The sequence below is a fragment of the Callorhinchus milii genome, unplaced genomic scaffold (assembly GCF_018977255.1).
Source record: "Callorhinchus milii isolate IMCB2004 unplaced genomic scaffold, IMCB_Cmil_1.0 Scaffold945, whole genome shotgun sequence".
Classification (NCBI taxonomy): domain Eukaryota; kingdom Metazoa; phylum Chordata; class Chondrichthyes; order Chimaeriformes; family Callorhinchidae; genus Callorhinchus; species Callorhinchus milii.
Genome location: NW_024705686.1, coordinates 1 through 21,316, shown reverse-complemented (window position 1 = coordinate 21,316; position 21,316 = coordinate 1). Strand labels below are relative to the sequence as shown.

General features: G+C 58.7%; 1 pseudogene; it reads right to left on the bottom strand.

The window, feature by feature from the left end:
- Positions 1-14,671: 14,671 nt before the first annotated feature.
- On the bottom strand, positions 14,672-20,660 carry LOC121852552 (annotated as a pseudogene).
- Between the last annotated feature and the right edge of the window lie 656 nt (positions 20,661-21,316).

Sequence of the window (21,316 nt, the reverse complement as noted above, 5' to 3'; positions counted from 1 at the left end):
ACCCAGCATACACACACACACCCTTCACATAGAGACACCCACACAACATACACACCCTTCAGATGTACACCCAACACACCACACACCGTTTACATAGACACCCAACATACACACACACCTTCACATAGACACCCACCACATACACACACCCTTCACATAGACACCAAACATCACACACACCCTTCACATAGACACCACACATTCACCCCTTCACATAGACACCCAACACACTCACAGACCATTCACATAGACACCCAACACACACACACACCCTTCACATAGACATCCAACATACACACACCCTTCACATAGACACCCAACATACACACACACACCTACACATGTACACCCAGCATACACACACACCCTTCACATAGACACCCAACATACACACACACCCTTCACATATACACCCAACATACACACACACCCTTCACATAGACACCCAACACACACACCTTCACATAGACTCCCAACATACACACACACACCCTTCACCTGTACACCCAGCACACACACACAGACCATTCACATAGACACCCAACATACACACACCCTACATATATACACCCAACATACACACACACCCTTCACATAGACACCCAGCATACTCACACACACCCTTCACATAGACACCCAACATACACACACACCTACACATATACACCCAACATACACACACACACCCTTCACATATACACCCAACATACACACACACACCCTTCACATAGACACCCAGCACACACACACACACACCCCTCACATAGAGACACCCAACAAACATACACAACCCTTCAGATGTACACCCAACACACACACACACACCGTTCACATAGACACCCAACATACACACCCTTCACATAGACACCCAACATACACACACCCTTCACATAGACACCCACATACACACACACCCTACACATATACACCCAACATACACACCACACCCTTCACATATACACCCAACATACACACACCCCTCACATAGACACCCAACATACACACACACCCTTCACATAGACACCCAACATACACACACCCTTTACATAGACGCCCAACATACACACACACACCCTACACATGTACACCCAGCATACACACACACCCTTCACATAGACACCCAACATACACACACACACCCTTCACATAGACACCCAACACACACACACACCCTTTACATAGACGCCCAACATACACACACACCCTTCACATTTACACCCAGCACACACACACACCCTTCACATATACACCCAACATACACACACCCTTCACATAGACACCCAACATACACACACACACCCTTCACATAGACACCCAACACACACCACAAGTGGGAGGTGAGGTGGGGTGGGGTGTGGTGGGGAGTGGTGTGGTGGGTGGGGTGTGGTGTGGTGGGTGGGGTGTGGTGTTGTGGGGATTGGTGAGGTGAGGTGGGGTGTGGTGAGGTGGGTCCGCTGATCTCTTCCACGACGTCTCGTGAGCTCTGCAGTGGAGGCCTTTCTGTTAGCAGTGGCGTGAAAGGAGCAGATACAGGGCTGCGCCTTTTATCTTTAATACACACAGGCATGAACAAAGACAAAACGTCTCCCCTCCCATGTAACCTCTGTAGGCCGCTGGGGCAAGTGCTGTTGCATGCATCTATAAAGGCCGCAATGCCATGCGACGGGATGGTGTGGCCAGCACGATGCCCGGCCGCTTTTGAACGTCTTCTTCCCAATGCCACACATCGCTCGTTTTAGGCCGAGTTAACCTAGGGGAGGCACGTGGCATGCTCGTATCACTCGCTACCGATACCACGCACAGACACTCGTAAAACAAAGATCGTATGTCGAGACAATGTACACTTCCGGTTAATTGCCGTTAGCAAGCGCCTATTAAGGTGGTAGGCAAAGAGCAGTGTGGCGAGTAAGAGTTCCCGCCCGCCTTTGTATCCATACATTCTTAAGGGTTCATTTCAGGCCGAGTCGACCTGGGGGAGGCCCAGAGCACATTCAGACTCGACATGGCTCTGCTGTTACCCCGTGTGGGAATCTAAACACGGGCGTCATCAGGATGGAGGCGTCCGCGCGTGTACATCCAACACAACACGACACGCATACAACAACAACACTCACACTGCAGGCACATTCACCAGAACACGACACGCATACAACAACAACACTCACACACACTCACACTGCAGGCACATTCACCAGAACACGACGCGTTCACACTCACACACAAAGCGAGACACACGCCACGCACACGGAACAACACCACAAACGCACCCCAGGGCGCGTACAGACAACGCACAGGCAGAACGCAGTCGCATCAACTACTGTACAGACAACACGCCTTGTTGTCCTGCTCGACACACCAGAACGCACAATGCCGTGAGCTCGAATACACGTAGTGCACACACACACGTAGTGCACACACACACAGTACACACACACACGTAGTGCACACACACACACAGTACACACACACACGTAGTGCACACACACACACAGTACACACACACACGTAGTGCACACACACGTAGTGCACACAAACGTAGTGCACACACACAGTACACACAAACGTAGTGCACACACACACACACGTAGTGCACACACACGTAGTGCACACACACACGTAGTGCACACACACAGTACACACACAGTACACACACACGTAGTGCACACACACACAAACGTAGTGCACACACACAGTACACACACACGTAGTGCACACACACACAGTACACACACACAGTATACACACACACACAAGTAGTGCACACACACGTAGTGCACACACACAGTACACACCACACGTAGTGCACACACACACAGTACACACACACGTAGTGCACACACACACAGTACACGCACGTAGTGCACACACACGTAGTGCACACACGGACAACACACGACACGCACACACACGCAGATAACACGCACAGGCCACGCCACAACCTCAAACCACACACACAGAGACACACAGACAGCACGGGCTACACACACACAGACAGCACGGGCTACACACACACAGACAGCACGGCTACACACACACAGACAGCACGGGCTACACACACAGACAGCACGGGCTACACACACAGACAGCACGGGCTACACACACAGACAGCACGGGCTACACACACAGACAGCACGGGCTACACACACACAGACAGCACGGGCTACACACACAGACAGCACGGCTACACACACAGACAGCACGGCTACACACACACAGCACGGACTACACACACACAACACGGGCTACACACACACACAGCACGGGCTACACACACACAGACAGCACGGGCTACACACACACAGCACGGACTACACACACACACACACAGCACGGGCTACACACACACAGACAGCACGGGCTACACACACACACAGCACGGGCTACACACACACAGACAGCACGGGCTACACACACACAGACAGCACGGGCTACACACACACAGACAGCACGGGCTACACACACACAGACAGCACGGGCTACACACACACAGACAGCACGGGCTACACACACACAGCACGGGCTACACACACAGACAGCACGGGCTACACACACAGACAGCACGGGCTACACACACACAGACAGCACGGGCTACACACACACAGCACGGGCTACACACACACACAACACGGGCTACACACATACAGACAGCACGGGCTACACACACACAGACAGCACGGGCTACACACACACAGCACGGGCTACACACACACAGCACGGGCTACACACATACAGACAGCACGGGCTACACACACACAGACAGCACGGACTACACACACACAACACGGGCTACACACACACACAGCACGGGCTACACACACACAGACAGCACGGGCTACACACACACAGCACGGACTACACACACAACACGGGCTACACACACACACACAGCACGGGCTACACACACACAACACGGGCTACACACACAGCACGGGCTACACACACACACAGCACGGGCTACACACACACAACACGGGCTACACACACACAGCACGGCTACACACACACAACACGGGCTACACACACACAGCACGGGCTACACACACACACAGCACGGGCTACACACACACAACACGGGCTACACACACACAACACGGGCTACACACACACAGACAGCACGGGCTACACACACACAACACGGGCTACACACACACACACAGCACGGGCTACACACACAGACAGCACGGGCTACACACACACACACAGCACGGGCTACACACACACAACACGGGCTACACACACACAGCACGGGCTACACACACAGCACGGGCTACACACACACAACACGGGCTACACACACACAGCACGGGCTACACACACACAACACGGGCTACACACACACAGCACGGGCTACACACACACAACACGGGCTACACACACACAACACGGGCTACACACACACAACACGGGCTACACACACAGACAGCACGGGCTACACACACACAACACGGGCTACACACACACAGCACGGGCTACACACACAACACGGGCTACACACACACAGCACGGGCTACACACACACAACACGGGCTACACACACACAACACGGGCTACACACACACAGCACGGGCTACACACACACAACACGGCTACACACACAGACAGCACGGGCTACACACACACAACACGGGCTACACACACACAGACAGCACGGGCTACACACACACAGACAGCACGGGCTACACACACACAGACAGCACGGGCTACACACACACACAACACGGGCTACACACACACAGACAGCACGGGCTACACACACACAGACAGCACGGGCTACACACACACAGACAGCACGGGCTACACACACACACAACACGGGCTACACACACACAGACAGCACGGGCTACACACACACAGACAGCACGGGCTACACACACACAGACAGCACGGGCTACACACACACACAACACGGGCTACACACACACAGACAGCACGGGCTACACACACACAGACAGCACGGGCTACACACATCCACAACACACGGACGCGCTCACGTAACGCACACGACGCACGGGGAGGGAGCGGCAGGGGAGAGGGGGGGCGTGAGTGAGTGGATGGGAGGAGTGGGGGAGGGAGAGGAGACAGAGGGAGGAGGGGGGGGAGGCGGTGTGGGTGGTGCGCTTGAGTGAGTGGATGGGAGGGAGGAAGAGAGAGGGGAGGGAGGGGAGGGAGCTCCGGGGAGGGTTCGCGGCGCACCGGAGGGGGTACGGGCGGGGACGGGCGATGGGGGTGGGGGGGGCGCGGCGATGGGGGTGGGGCCCCCGAGCAATCCGCGGGACAGGGGAGCGCGGCAGGGCCCGGCGGGGGGCCCCTCGTCGTGAAATGGCGCTGAGTGTGCGGCACGGGCTGGCGGCGCGGGGCGGCATCCATCAGCGCTAAACGAGTGTGTAAACAAAGCGATGTCCCCTCCGCTCATTAGGGCTGACAGGCGGCGCGCATGCGCGCTCCACATTAAGCTCGTCCCGAGGCGGATCATGTCTGCGGTGCGGGCACTCAGATCCTGAGGTTTGGCTCCATCTCCGCGGCGCGGCTCGGCGGCGGCGCGGGGACCCCGGGACACCCCGCGACCCTCCTCCTCCTCCTCGCCGCGTCTCCTCCCGCGCCTCCCCGGGGCGGCGGCGGCGGCGCGTCCGGTGCGGGAGCTCGGAGCTCGACTTCGGGTTTCGTGGCCAAGAAATAAAAAAATAAAATTTGTAAAAAAAAAGAGAAGAGAGGTGGGGGGGGGGAGAGAGAAGGGAGCAGCAGCAGCAGGAGAGAGGAGGATGATGGGGAGGGAGAGGAGAGAGATGGTGGTGGTGGTGGGGGGGGGGGCGCGCGGGGGCTGTGGGGGGCCATGATTAATTGGCTGCGAACCCCCCTATTGACACGGCGAGCGGCGCGGTTGACGCGGCTCACGCGGCGGTGTAAATTAGCCCGGGGGGGGGGGGGAGGCGCCTCCACCTGCCCCGAGCCCCCCTCGGGCGACCCGGGACGCCGCGATTTTTTCTCTCTCCGCTTCCTCCTCTCGCCGTCGCCGCTGCTGCCCGCGCGCGCACGGGGCTCATCGTCCCGTCGAGTTCCCCCGCGCCTCCTCCTCCTCTTCCCTGGGACCGGGGGGGAGGGAGGTGGTGGTGGGGGGCGCATCCCGGGCGGGCGGGAGGGAGGCAGTAGGCCCAGGCCTCTCGCCATTAGCAGCAGACATGGGGTGCGCGCCCCGGGCCGCCGCCGCCGCCTCCTCCTCCTCCTCGCCCCCGCTTTGTTGTTGTTGTTGTCGTTGTCGTCTCTGTCGCCGCGCGCTCCGCGCCGCCGCCGCCGCCGCGGGGACCGGCGCCCACCGCCCCTACTAAGCCGGGGGCCCCGCGCGGGGCCACACCTGTGGCGCGGAGATCGGGGCCGCGGGGCCTGATCAATAGACGGATCGGTAACGGCCCCCCCCCCCCGCATCTCTCTCTCCCCGCTCTCAACTCTCTCCTCTCTCAATACCCTCACCGGCTCGCGCCGCCCCCGCTCTCCCCTCTCCCCCCGCGCTCTCCTCCCTCCCTGCAGGCGGCGGCGGCGGGGTGTCTTGAATTTGGCAGGGGCCCGGGTGAGTGATATGGAAACACACTACTCGGAGCTCACCCCCTTCCTGCCCGACATGCTCCCGTGGGGCAGCCAGCTGTGGGAACAACGGGCCGCTCCGTGGGACCACCTGAGCGGCCACCACCACCACCATCACCACCACCACCCGGGGCTGGCGGCCGCGGGGACCCACGCCGTGTGGGAGCCCAGCCAGCGGGGGCCCTGGGACGTGAACGCGCGGCACGTGGCCGGCCTCCCGTGGGGCAGCCCCTGTGGGACCACCCGAGACAGCCCTGGAAAATCAATAGCCAGGCGGACAGCTTCCCCGCCACGGTGGTGAGCGAGGGGGAGGGCGGCAGCGAGAAGACGTACACAATCCTGGAAATGGTGCGTGAAAACGCGAGCGGCGGGGCCAGGCGACCCCAGATTAGTAATGGCTCGACGCCTGGGGGAGTCGTGCAGGCGAGGCGGCCAGATCCCTCCTCCGCCTCCTCCTCCTCCGCCGCCTCCTCCTCGCAGGCGACCAACGGGGGAGTCGCGGCCGCCACCGCCGCGGGCATGAGCGGCCCTCACGGCCTGTGCCAGCTGTGCGGCGAGGCGCTGCCCGCAGACTTCGTGGCGCTGCGCAACCACGCCAAGCGCCACATGGACAAGCAGTCGCTCATGTGCATGAGCTGCAGCGCGCAGTGCAAGAGCTCCTCGTCCCTCACCGTGCACGTGCTGCGCCACATGGGCATCTACCTGTTCGCGTGCGACACGTGCGGGAAGCGCTACCCCACCAAGTGGCATCTGGACGAGCACAGGCGTGCGCACGAGCAGCAGCAGCAGCAGCAACAGCAGCAGCAGCAACAGCAGCAGCAGCTGCACCAACAGCAGTTGCTGCACCACGCGGCCGTCAGCGCAAGCAGCATCGGCATCAGCATCGGCGGAGGTGTCGGAAGCAGCAGCAACGGCGGTGGCCACAGCATAAAGCAGCAGCAGCAGCAGCTGGAAAGGAGCCAGGAGGAGAACAATCTGCTGTCGAGTTGGCTGGACGCGCAGTACGAGTACGGGGACTACTTCGGGCACCTGGCGGCGAGGGCGGCCGCGGCCGCGGCCCCGGGCCACGCGCTCTGCCACCACCACCACCAGCTCCCGCAGGCCGGGGTGCAGGTGCAGGTCGCGGCCGCCGCGGCGGCGGCCGCAGCCGCGGCGGCCGCAGCGGGTGGACACCCGGCCCCGCTGCACCATCACCTGCACCATCATCACCACCAACCTGTGCAGCAACTGCAGCAACTGCAGCAACAGCAGCAACATCAGCTTCAACAGCAGCAGCTTCAACAGCAGCAGCAGCAGCTTCAGCAGCAACAACAGCAACAACAGCAACAACAGCAACAACAAACAGCAGCAGCAGCCCACCCGGCTGTCCAGAGCGGCTGTTTGCGCTGACCTCTCGCCGCGGCGGAGAACGGAGCAGCCTCCGTCGCGTCGGCCCCGGGGGCCGTGCCCGCGCCCTTGCCCGCGGGGCCGCCCGTGCCGGCGTCGGCACCGCCACCCCCGCGGGGCCGCCCCCACGCGAAGGCGGCGGCGGCGGTGGCGGCGGCGCGACCTCCTCCTCGACCTCGACGCCCTCCTCATCCTCGTCGGGGGCGCGCGCCGCATGCCAGATCTGCGGCAAGGAGCTGCTGGCCGAGTTTGCATGCGTGCGCGAGCACGCCAAGCGGCACCACGTGGACAAGAGCAGCCTCACGTGCACGTGCTGCGGCCTGCGCTGCAAGACCTCCTCGGCGCTCACCATCCACGTGCTCAAGCACGTGGGCGTGCTGCTGTTCGCGTGCGACGTCTGCGGGAAGCGCTACACCACCAAGTGGTATCTGCAGGACCACCGGCGCGCGCACGAACGCGCCGGGGAGGTGCACGGGGCCACGCCGCCCGTGCACCACCAGCAGCAGCAGCACCATCACCCGCACCTCGTCGGCGCGCAGGAGGCGCGATGTGCGGCGGGTCAGAGGGGTCTCCCTTCCATCTAGACCCTAACACCCCCCACCACTCTCCCTGTCACCCTCACCCCTCCCCGCATCTCCCCCCCCCCGTCCCTCTGCCGTCTCACACCACTTCACCGTGCGCTGCATAAAGTTTACACGGCTACACACGCCACGACGCAGCCACACGGACCCTGATGGTGGTGATGGTGTTGATGGTGGTGGTGGTGATGGCGGTGATGATATCAGCTCAGCGACGCTGCTCGGGGGCCGTGTAGTGACTCCACTGCGGCCCGCCCGTGAACCCTTGGTCCAACATTTATACACGACGCTAGCGGTTACTTATATCCTGCAGTGTTTGACATGATTGTCACCAACACTTGTATACGATGTAACGTCTTATCATTATTCTTATATTATTATATCCTGTATCGTATCCGCGCTTGGCTTTAAGACGCGCGTGGGGAGGCAGTGGCTTAGCCCCTTATTCCGCTGACCCGAGGATTGACGGGGCCACGGTAAAGTTCCTTCACCTTAACATTTGACCCTGGAACCACGCAGGGTCATCACCAAGAAGCCTCCTCGAGTCCCGTCCGGTGCTGGTGGAGGGGAGGCTGCCGTAACCCCCCTCGTCGCGGGGTAATTGCCAGGGCGCGTGACTCCTCCTCGAGCTGTAATTACTCATTAAGTCATTAGCGAGGGGGGCGACCCCCCTCCTCCCCACGAGCGCCCGCGGCTCCACGCGCCGCCCCCCCCGCCTCGCGGGCGAAGCCTGAACCCTCGACCCGCGCGCGGTACTCGGGGGGGACACGCTCGGGGATGCACGGAGATCGACGCATAGAGAAAGGCGCACGTGTCCCATGGAGACACAGGCACATAGACACATCGAGGACTAGGGATGAGCAAGACAACACGACGCATTGGCACGGGCGCACACGGCGAGAACACGGACACGCGGCAACCTACGGATACAGAACCACCAACACAGACGCAGACATACAAATACACAGGCGCAGCTACACACGCACTACAGCTGCACGCACAAAGATACACACACACAGATACACAGATACACGAGCACTCGTACCCACCCAGATATACACGGGCACACACACGCAGTGAGGCCATCAAACAGCCGCACACAACCACATAGATGCTGTGTGCAGACACACGCGGACACGCCACACAAAGACGCACACGACCGCAGAGACACACGTGCTGTACACACACTCCTGATAACCTTAGGCTATATCAGAGTTGCGCGTTCAGAAAGATACTTGCACAAAGACACGCAGACATACAGAGAACCACAGACGCACGCTGTTCACAGAGACGTGATGTACACACAGAGACACACACGGACACTTACGCGCGTGTGAGGAGTTGAGGTCGGGGCAGCTGTGGTCGATGTTGGTTTCGAGGCCCCTTTTGTATCCCCGACTTGCAAAATAGCAATAATGCCGGCAGCACCTCCCACACAGCTGCAGCACTGCGCGAATCCCTCACCGGCTACCAAAGGCGTTCACGTGCCCCCCACCCCTTCTCCACCCCTCCACCGACGTACCGTGTCAAGTGGCGGCCGCACGCGCGTAGTTCAGGTGGCCCCACCACCTGCAGGGCGCAGGTGAGCGCGCATGCGTTGCGTGTCGTGCCGCGGGTGACCGCGCGCGCCTGCACGTTCGGGGCTGACCGCGCGTGGTCGATGCGGGTGACCGCGCGTGCGGTTTCAGTGACCGCGAGCCTCGGGTGCGATCACACGGCGTGTAGAGCGCGCACTCCCTCCCCCACTCTCCTCCCCCCACTCTCCTCCCCCCACTCTCCTATCTCTCGCTCCCGGTGCGGTGCTAAGTAGAGCCGCGTCCCCTCCTCCCCCGCGCTCGCTCCCGCGTCCAGCTGCCTTCCCCGTGTCGCGTCGCGGGAGGTCTCAACGTCGCGTTGCTCCCGAGGGCGCAGAGGGGGTAAACCGGCGTGCCCCGCGTGTCCCCCGGGGGCTGCGTGGACACGGCGTGGACACGAGAGTGCAAAATAAGCTATAAGCGTGTAATGAGACACCACCGGTGTATAAACGGCACTCATAACTTTTGACACTCGCATTGCAAAGCTTTTGGAGTTGCGCATCCTCGTCACGCACCTTGACACAGACGGTCACTCAGCTGATTCTCGTTACGCCGGACCTGATGTTAGCTGTTAATTTAAAAGGAACAAGGGGCGCTTTTAAATGATTAGTTGAAGCGTAGCAGTACTTTCCGAGATCGTGTATCCATTTACATCTTCTGTTCATGTATCCATGTTATCAGCAAGCATAGCTAAATGATTTGGAATCCGACATCTTATATATTTATGGTACATATTCATGGCATTTCGAGACTGTTGGATAATTTGTGTTTAATAAAAAGAGTTCCATAATTATTAATTGGCGTCTCTTGTGAATGCGCCGCGTGAACTCTGGGAACATGGGCGTCAGAATTCTATGGGGACGGGGACCAAGGGGGGTGGGGACCAAAGGGGATACAGACCAAGGGGGATGGGAACCTATGGCGACGGGTACCAAGTGGAATGAGAACATGGGGGATGGGGACCTATGGCGATGGGTACCAAGTGGAATGAGGAACATGGGGGATGGGGACCTATGGCGACGGGTACCAAGTGGATGAGGAACATGGGGGATGGGAACCTATGGCGACGGGTACCAAGTGGGATGAGGAATATGGGGGATGGGGACCAAGGGAAACGGGGACCAAGGGACATTCCAATTGGGATCAGTGCAAGGGTGGACCTCACACTCGGCACTCAAAGGCATCTCACGCACACAGGGACCTCACTCATATGGTCTCGCTCACTCACTCCGGGACCTAAGACCCCCGAATAGCCTTTTAGCAGACTGCTGGGGGAAGTGCTTGACATACAAGGGGGTGGGTGGCTAACAGTCGGCCTGGTCGCCTTTGTCTCCCCAGGGCTCATGTTTACACCCTGCGGCGGGTTTTCATTTAAGGCTGCATTGACCTACAGGAGTTGTGGGCCCGGTTCAAATACATGCCACCGTTATCGGTCGCGAGTGGGAATTAAAATCCGGATCGCCTGGTCAAGCAGTGCAGTGCGCCTCGCCGCGACACCATCGCTGTCCACGGCACCGTGTGACCTGACACAGGGGACGTTGCTCTCGTTCATAAAGGGATCCCACCAGGGCCCCACACACGGTCCTCCTGCATTGGTGTCCGCTCACTGGACTTGCCGCTTGAGGAGATGCACTCCAATCTTGATTTGAAGCTTTCGTGACTGCAGGAATCCATACTCTTTGGTTCTTTCGGTAAAGTCATGTAGTTAGAAAGAAAATAAATCACGTTTCGATTGCAACACAAGCTCTCCCACTTCAGCAATTTATTCTTGCTGTGGTTTTCCCACCCGATGACGATTGCTTGTGTTGCAATCGAAACGTCGTGATTTGTTTTACTTTATTTCTAACTACGTGACTTTACCGAAAGAACCAAAGAGTAGAGATGCACTCCGTCCTCCTCCCGGGCTCGTCATCCCCACCAGGCAGCATGGAGTGGGCTGCGGAGTCGGTCGCGGGGTGGGTTGGAGCTGTGGCACGAGTTTCTCTGGAACCGTCGTATTATATGCTGGGATCGTCCGTGGTGGTGTGTGGTGTGGGTGCGTGTGGGCGGCGCCGGAGCGGGCGACACCCTGGACAGGCAACGCACTCCACATTGCGCGGTTCACCTAAGGTCGACGGCGCCCTGGACAGGTGACCCAGCCGGGATTGGGCGGTACAGCCAAGGACGGGCGACGCCACAGCGCAAGCCTCACTTATAAAAACCAGCAACAATGCGGGGGGCTTTTTTAATAATTTTTTTTTTAATTTCCTTTAAAGGTAATATACAAGTCACAGTGATTTAGGGAACTTCCCTACAGCTATAAAGTCCACAAAATGCGTAAAACACATGACTAATAACCTTAATTGTTAAAACTAACACAACTAGTACAAAGTTCACAACCTCACGGCCCAATAATAATCATGATGATGATGATGGCGATGATGGTGGTGATGGTGATGAGACAGCTACGCAGGCGGCGCGAGGAGCTGCTGGGCTTTCCGGCCCCACGAGCGTTAAGTGGAGTCTAGGACCCCTCTAACCCCCCCCCCCGAGGAGCCCCCCCCACTCTTAGAAGCTAGAGGGCGTACAATCCCCTTCCCCTATCACCCTGAGGAGGGTGTGGGGGAAAGGGAACAGAGAAGATCTTGTTATGCACGGTCCGTGACACCGGCTCAGACTTAACCAAGGAATGAAAGGTGGGTGGGGTCATCCCACCCCAAGTACACTGGGGTTGGAGGGGGCCCTCCCCACACCAGTTTGATTTGTGCCAAGACAAGGTGACCTCCGGTGACCCCCACTGCTGCAAAGGAATGATCTCCGGGAGTCCCGCATGCACATGGGGGTTCGGTGCGCTGACCGTCCGTGCCTGTGCAGTGATTAGCATTCCCTGGAAGGACGAGCTTTGAAACTTTCCCCACACCGGGAGAAAATCCAGCCCAGGGGTTGTAGGGGGAAAAGGTGGGGGGTCCTAAACTCCTCACCCCTTTGTTTCGACACGGAGAACCCCGTAGACACCGTAGCCCGCTTGTGGAAGAAAACGAATAAAAAAAATACAAACAGCTATGCTAATGCGTTACATAATCAACGTTTAACATTGTACGCTTTAACCCATTGCGTCTAATAAATATCAGGAATAAATCCGCATTTTCTGCCCCGCGCGCTCACTCTTCCCACTCGCCGATCCCATCCGACGCGGAACCTGGTGGCCGATCAGGGTCAAGGTCAGGGCTCTGGGTCATGGCATGACTAAATGGGCATTTGAACGCTGCCCAAACTGAGAGGACGTCCGAGCACTCGCAGCTGTGGCCTCTCTCTCGGTGCCCTCGGGTGGCGCCCGCAACTCTCTGCCCTTGCAAAGTGTGGATGCCTCCCCCCCACTCCACTCACGGCCACCGTTCGAAGTTGTGCACCCTTGTCGCTCCGCGTTTAAAATGGGATTCAGCCTCGACCACCTTTTTTTGTCACCACGGACTTGGCTTCACCGAGCAAAATGTGACCCCCCCCCCCCCCCGTCTTAATCCACCCTCCCACGTTCACCGCAGTTGTGCGCTCATCGCTCTTTCCATCTCTACCGCAGGAGGGGAATTCTATTTGCGCCCAGAGGCATGGCATCATGCCCCTCCAGGGGGCATATGACCCGGAAGGGCACCCTGGCCAGACTTACCCAAAACCCACCTGCCTACCACCCTCGACACAATGGGCATCACCGGCACCAGCAGCAGCCAAAGGCGGCAGAGCTTATGTTGTTTAAGAGTTCACGCCACGAGGCCAATTTTGGAAAATTACCATCGTTAGCGCCGCCCACTGCTCCCGGCGCAAGTTCAGGAGCCTCCCGCGTCCCACGGGGTCGCGGGAGAGGTCGGGCCTGATTATGGATCGTTTGACATCACGATGTCCACTTATCACCCATGGTATATAATTTGTAACTGGTTCCGAACCCTCGCCGGGCAATCACGATAACGTCTGTCAAAAAGAAGCACATTCAAACACGAGAAATGTATAAAGTGTTTTTTTTATAAACGTCCTCGTGTTGTTTGACTGGTTTACACATCAGCGCTGTTCTGTTGCCGGGGAAACCCAGAGCCGAGGGCCTCGCGCCTCAACAAGCGGCAGTAAACAACACGGCCTCTCTACTCCGGCACACGCGGGGATTCGGAGAGAGCGCGCCGCCGCCTCCGCCGTCTCCTCGATTGTTCTGTGATGAAACGAGGACAGGACGCGGTTCCATCTACGTTTAGCCAAACGTGGACATTCATCACGCCATGCCGGCTCTGCGTGGCCAGCGGAAGGGTTAAAACGGACGCACGGGACGTGACGTGCATTACTGCGCGCTCTCTCGACGGGCACGGATACGCACGCGCACACACACACACACACGCGCGCACACACACACACACGGACGCGCGCGCGCACGCCGGGACGCGTCCGGCTCTGCTCACGGCCCCCCCCTCACCCACACGCATGCACCCACTGCCCCCCCCGGCCAGCCTACACCCCCTTCCTCCACCCGCGGCACCACCTTGTTGGGCAGCAGAGGGAGGGGACCCCCGGCCGACTAGGGGAGTGGAGGGCGGGGGGCTATTTCCCCGGCCGTCGTCTGCGCCGTCGCGGCCCATGGGGTTGTGGGCTCCGCCGCCGCCCCCATCCCGTCTCTCTCCGCCTCAGTCTTCCAAGGCCGGGCGAGGGGGTGTGCGGAGGGTGCGCCACCACGGGCGCCAGCCCGTGCGTGATGGGCATCATTCCATCCACACCGCCGGGCATGCCCACCATGCTGCCCGGAAACCTGCGCGAGATGGGGGGGGGAAATACAGAGACACGCGCGCACACAGATGGGGAGACGGGTCAGAGCAGCACATTTCTGTGGAGCGAGCAGCTACCGTGCAGCAATGCCCTCGAATAGGAGTCAAATAAAAACGCGGGGCAGCAAAGCGAGGCGCGCAAGGCGGCAACGGGGGCTCGAACGCTCGACGTCCTTAAAAGCCATGGCCGCCGTAGCATAGGTGCCTGCGTCTTTGCAGCTGCGTGCCACGAAGCTGGCAGAGACGGGGAGGCCCCCAACTCCCCCATGACCTTCGCATGAGTTTAACCCACGAGAGGGTTATCATCAACAATGCTCGCAGTGCCGCTTCGCAGTCCTCGCTTGAGACCGTCCCCGTGATCCCGGTGGTCCCCGTGCGTGTACCCCGTGGTCCCCGCGGTCTCGGCGCACCTGTACGCGGCCCCGTTGAGTTCGGGGTGCACAGCGCCGGGGTCCATGGGGCCCAGTGCGACGCCGCCGTCGGGAAAAACTCCTTGTTCACACAGTTCTTGAGGGCATCAGGGATGCGTCCTGAGTACACACACGCATGCAATTACAAAAGATCCTCTCCCCCGTATAGTCTTTCACAGGCCATCAAAGGAAAGTGCTGTTAGCGAGCACCTATGAAAGCCGGCACGGCACACGAAGAGGGGGTTGTGTGGCCAGCAACACCCCCAGCCACCTTGTCTCCCAGAAACTAAAGTTTACACACCGCTCCAAGTACTCATTTAAGGCTGAGTCGACCTAGGGGAGGCCCAGGACCAGTCCAGACATTCGCTATTGTTATTGGCCGTGAGTGGGAATCGAACCCGGATGGCGCCGTGTTTTTAGTGCAGTGCGCTAACCACTGCGCCAAGGTTCCCCACACAATTACACACAACTGTGGCCATTTAATCATCCGGAAAAATGCCTGATTTCATACAATCTCAGGCGCCAAACTGAGTTCAGCCGAGGTAGTCATTGGATGGGCGCCACCATAGATGTAACAGCTGTCGTAGACTGTTGGGGGCTACGTTGTGAGCAGAGGGCGGTGCAGCAAATCCATTGTTGTTACATCTCCACTTCCCGCCTCACGAGCCCACCTGACCATTCACTACTAATAGACAGTGATGACACCACTGCACTTGTGCCAGGCTAGGTGCATTTGGAGGCTATCACGTCAAGTTTTGGAGGCTCAGTGCTGGCAGGAAGGAGGTCAGGGGACAGACCCAAGTGTTATGGATTGACTGACAGAACTGACAGAAGCACCGCCTGTGCTCCCACAGTGCCAATTTACTGTGAATTAAGGGACTGGCATTTTTCTCAATGTTGTTAGTGTAGCATTTATAATGTTAAATAAAATCGCTGAACTAAACTAAAAACTATCAGTGGCTGGCAACCTCTTCACCAAAAGACCAAATTATAAAGTCTATGCTTACAAAGACAAACATATTCCCCGAATAGCCTACACACGGTGGTGGGGCGAGCGCTGTTAGCGAGCGCCTATGAAGGCTGGGCCAGCATACAAGAAGCACCACGACCTTGGGTCTCCCCGGTGCTGACATTGAACACACCGCAACGGTTATTCATTTTAGGCTAAGGCAACTTAGGGGAGACCTAGGACCAGTTCAGATATTCATCGCCGACATTAGGCATGAGTGGCAATCGAACGTGGGCCACCAGGTTCGGAGTCCAGCGTGCTAACCACTATGCTATTGCTATGCAGACAAACATCCCCGTAGCCTTAACAGACTGTTGGGGCAAGTGCTGTTAGCGAGCACCGAAAAAGGCCGGCACAGCACACGAGGGGGTGGGCGGCCAGCACCACGCTCAACCGCCTTTGTCTCCTAAGTGGCAATATTTACACACTGCACCAGGTACTCATTTGAGGCCGAGTCGACCTAGGGGAGGCCCAGGACCAGTTCAGATAATTGTCACTAGTGTTGGCTGTGAGCGGGAATAGAACTCAGGTTGCCAGGTTCGTAGCGTAGCGCGTGAACCACTAAGCCACTGCTCTCCAGACACACACACGCACGCAGGAGCTGATGTGCAGCTCCGGGCACCAACTGTTGGCTTTGTTATCACGATGCTTGTTTACCCAAGAAAGCCTCACTGAATCTCAAGCTATTTTGGAGCGTCTCACTGAATTTTCAGTGGAGGGCAATGTTGTTGATTTTTATTCCCAATTGAGTAATTCTCAGGCCATATTTTACAGCATGTTTGGCCACGACCCAATTACATCGTGTGTACATTTTTAGCTATGAAGGAAACCCGAAAAACCCGGGAAAGGAACCGAGAGCGCTTCTTGCTGCGAGGCACAGAGCGTTACCATCGCGCCGTCGCCCTGCCGCTCAACCCTCATTTACTGCAGCAGCAGCGGCGGTGGCGGCAGGTGGAGCGAGAAGTGTCCCCGAGGCAGAGGGAGGCGTGCGCGGTGGCGGCGCGGGGACTCGGGAGCCGGAATACAAATTACACGCCCTGTAATTGCTCTGTGGAAGCTCCACAGGAATCGTGACGCGAGCTCTCGTCCCCTCTCCGAGGACCCCCGTCGCGGCGCCGAGGACAACGAGCGTCCGAGGGGCGGGGGAGTGGAGCGCCAGGGAAGGGGAGGGGGGGTAGGAGGGCAGGGGGATGCGCGTCTCTGGCAGGATTCTCCCCCACCCCCGTAGCGTTCGCGCACGTGGACGCAGAGTCTCCCCACGCCGGCGCACGGAACGTATGCGCCGTGGATTTGGGGCGCACGCAGGAGCAGGTGGGTTCACGCGTGGGGGTGGGGTTTACGAGGGTGCGGGTTGGGATCGGGATGGATTGAGGTACGTGTAAGTGCATCAGGGTTCAGGGTGGTTTAGGATTTTCAGAGCGCAGGAGGATTGGGTGGTGGCTGCATACCGGTGATGGCCCGGCGGACCTCCTTTGCAGCTTCCTCACGCATCTCCAGGGAGGCCTGCTCGCTGTACCAGGCCGTGTGGGGCGTGCACAGCAGATTGGGGGCATCCTTCAGGGGACCCTGGTTCACGCTGCGCAGGGGACACGGGTGACACGCAGGCAACGATCGGCATCTATTGACGATGGCAGCGCGACAGAAGCGGTGATGGGTCGGTGCGTGGAGAGGGCGAAGAAGGGGGGGGGGGATTCAAAAGGGTGGCAGACGGTGCGACAGGTGGAGTGACAGATGGGGTCGCGGGCTGCGTGACGCCCACCTGTAGGGCTCCATCTCGTGCACGTCGAGTGCCGCTCCCCGGATGCGGCCCTCCTTGAGCGCGAGCGCCAACGCCTTCTCGTCCACCAGCCCCCGCGCGCTGTGTTCACCAGGAACGCGCCCTGCCGCATCTGCACCGTCGCCACCGTCGCCATTAACACCGAGATGGAAACACAAACCCGTGGAGCTCGCTGAGGGGTTATGACGAGGCGAGATTAGAAACAGCGATGCTACTGGTGGCGGGTGTTGGAAATGTTGGGAATAATTAAGTTGGCGAGAGTGGTCATGATAGTGTTGGCGGTCAATGGTGTTCAGTGGTGACGGTGACGACGATGATTTGCGACGATGGCGTTGGCGGTGGTATTGGTTATGGCAGCGTTGGTGAAGGTGACAATCGTGATGGGTGGTAACGGAGGTGATAGGTGGCAGCAGCGACGGTGGGGAGCGCCAGTGATTTGGCGGCGACGGGACCGTGACCTTGCGCTGCGGCAGCTTACCTGCTTGATGGTGAAGTCGTTGATGAGGTGGTGGTTGTGCTCGTTGAGGCTGCAGTGGAGGCTCACGCAGTCGCTGTTGTACAAGAGGTCCTGTAGGGTGGCCACCCTCTGGATGCCCAGGGAGCGTTCGACCCCGTCGGCGAGGTACGGGTCGTAGAACATCACGCTGAAGCCAAAGGCGCGCGCGCGCAGCGCCACAGCCTGCCCACGCGGCCTGAGTGCGCAGAGGACAGGCGGCTCAAAAAGGTGTCGCACAGCACAGCACACGTCACCGCAACGCCACCGCCACGCCACCCACCCCGGTATTCAACACCGCTCGCCACGTTTAGCACAGATCAACAGACACTGCAGTACCCATCGCAAAGAAGCGGCACTACACAGCAGACGCAGCTCAATCTCTCACCACACGTTCACTCGCGGCACAACCGGTATCACACACCGGTCACCGCATCACTAGCAAACCAGCACTACCATACTGCGCAACACACAGCTCGCAGCACAACCGCCGCCGCGCACGCCACGCAGCGACACACCCGCAGCAAACCCCGGCACTCGCGCGTGTGCGGCCGGTGAGTTAACACCAACGCACGTCCCTCCAGCGTCGGCACAGCCCTCGTCCAGTGGTTGATTTCGCCCTCCAGTGGAATCAGCGGCTGCTGACAAGCCGCGTGTCGCGGTGACGAGTGCTACGATTGCCTCGGTGCGGGCTGGGGCTCCCCGGCAGAGCGCGCGGTCGATATCGCAGACGCCGCATTAATTCCACGGAATCTCTCCCCGCGCGTTTCCTTTAACCCAGTGATGCCGGCAGTGGAGACGGAGTCGAGACACGAATGAGAGGAGAAGTAGCGAGTGGAGAATTGGTCAAGTGGTGAGTGAGTGAGTGGATAATAGGTGAGTGGTGAGTTAGAGTGGAGATTAGGTGAGTGGTGAGTGAGTGGTGAGTGAGTGGAGAACAGGTGAGTGGTGAGTGGAGAACAGGTGAGTGGTGAGTGAGATAGTGGAGAATAGGTGAGTGGTGAGTGAGTGGGGAACAGGTGAGTGGTAAGTGAGAGAACAGGTGAGTGGTGAGTGAGAGGAAAACAGGTGAGTGGCGAGTGAGTGGTGAGTGGGGAACAGGTGAGTGGTGAGTGGGTGGGAACAGGTGAGTGGTGAGTGAGTGGAGAACAGGTGAGTGGTGAGTGAGTGGAGAACAGGTGAGTGGTGAATGAGAGTGGGGAACAGGTGAGTGGTGAGAGAGTAGAAAATGGGTGAGTGAGAGAGTGGAGAATAGGTGAGTGGTGACAGCGTGGAGAACAGCTGAGCGGTGAGTAAGTGGAGTTAGTGAGATGGTTTAGGCGAGTGTGTGTGGGTGAGTGTGGAAGGGTCGACGTGAGTGGTAAGAGTGTGGTGGATTATTCTATTCATATTGAAATATTTCACCGAGAAAAAAACATTTGAATTGCAAGGGTGTCCAGTGTGTAGACTGACACGTAGCAAGCATGTAACGACGCATGGTGTGCACGCGTGTTAAGCGGGAGGAGTGCGCGTCAGTGTGCATGAGCGAAGCAGAACGTATTCGTGTTTCACTTAGTATCGTTATCAGCATTAGTGATTATCAGCGTTACTGGTATCAGCTCTAACGTTATCAGTGGTAGGGTGAAGCAGTATCTGTGATTTCAGTGTATATGAGTGTCACCAGTGGCTATCAGCGCGAAGCAGTTATGTTGTATCAGTCAGGACAAGTGGCCACCAGTGTCAATCACTGTGCATAGGTGAGCAACGGTCTCGGTGTGTATCGGTGAACTCCGGTCTTGGTGTATCAGTGACCGCCGGTCTTGGTATCGGTGAGCACCGATCTTGACGAGTAGCGGTGAGCATTGGCTCGGCGAGTAACGTGGTGTAAACTCACCAAAGCCGATGATGCCAAGCGTCTCCCCGCGGATGCGCGCGGCGCCAGATGCCATCTCGCGCACCTGCTCGACGGACGCGACGCGTGTGCCTTCGCGCAGGTTCTGGTGCAGCCAGGCAGTGCGCCGGTACAGGTTGAGGACGTGCGACAGTGTCGAGTCGGCAGTCTCCTCCACGCACGCTCCGGCACGATGCTCACCGCGATTCCTGCACGGAGGGGGAAAAGGTCGGCTTGAGTAACGACATCTCCGGACGCCGCCACAAAACCCACCCACCGCGGAATCCTTCGGCTGCCTCGGGGATCTCCGCCCTGGGAAACTCGATCTGGCAAACGACGGTGGACGGCGAGGACAGGTGTCGGTGACGCTCGGTGGCTGCTCGTCACCAGGCGGTGGGGGAGGAAGCCCTCGGTCCTTCCTGCTGGTTCTCAACCGGTGCCCCGTCTTCCGAAACCGCGGTTCCGTTTCATGTAAAGAAATGTATTAGGTTTTTTCGCAGCGGTCCATAGACAAAACACTTTACGCCTCGGCATTCGTGCCGCGCGACAGCGTAAGCAGCTTGTAATAAATTTGCGCGGTGAAGGCGTGAATTCTGGGGGTGTTCTTTTTGCGCCGCGGCTTCTCTCCTCTCACGGTTTTGTTTTAATAAGAGGGAGAGCGCGGGCGAGACTGCGCGCCCCGTCTACTGCGTGAGTATCCGTGACAGAGGTTGGGAGGGCGGCGTGCGGCGCGCGGAATTAATGACTGTGGCACCCGAGGCTGCGTCGACACCCGCACCCCCCCACCCCTCCCCTTCTAAACGCTCGCCCACGCTCCACTAGCACAGCACACGAGCACCATTAACCGCTTGGCACAGCGAGCAGA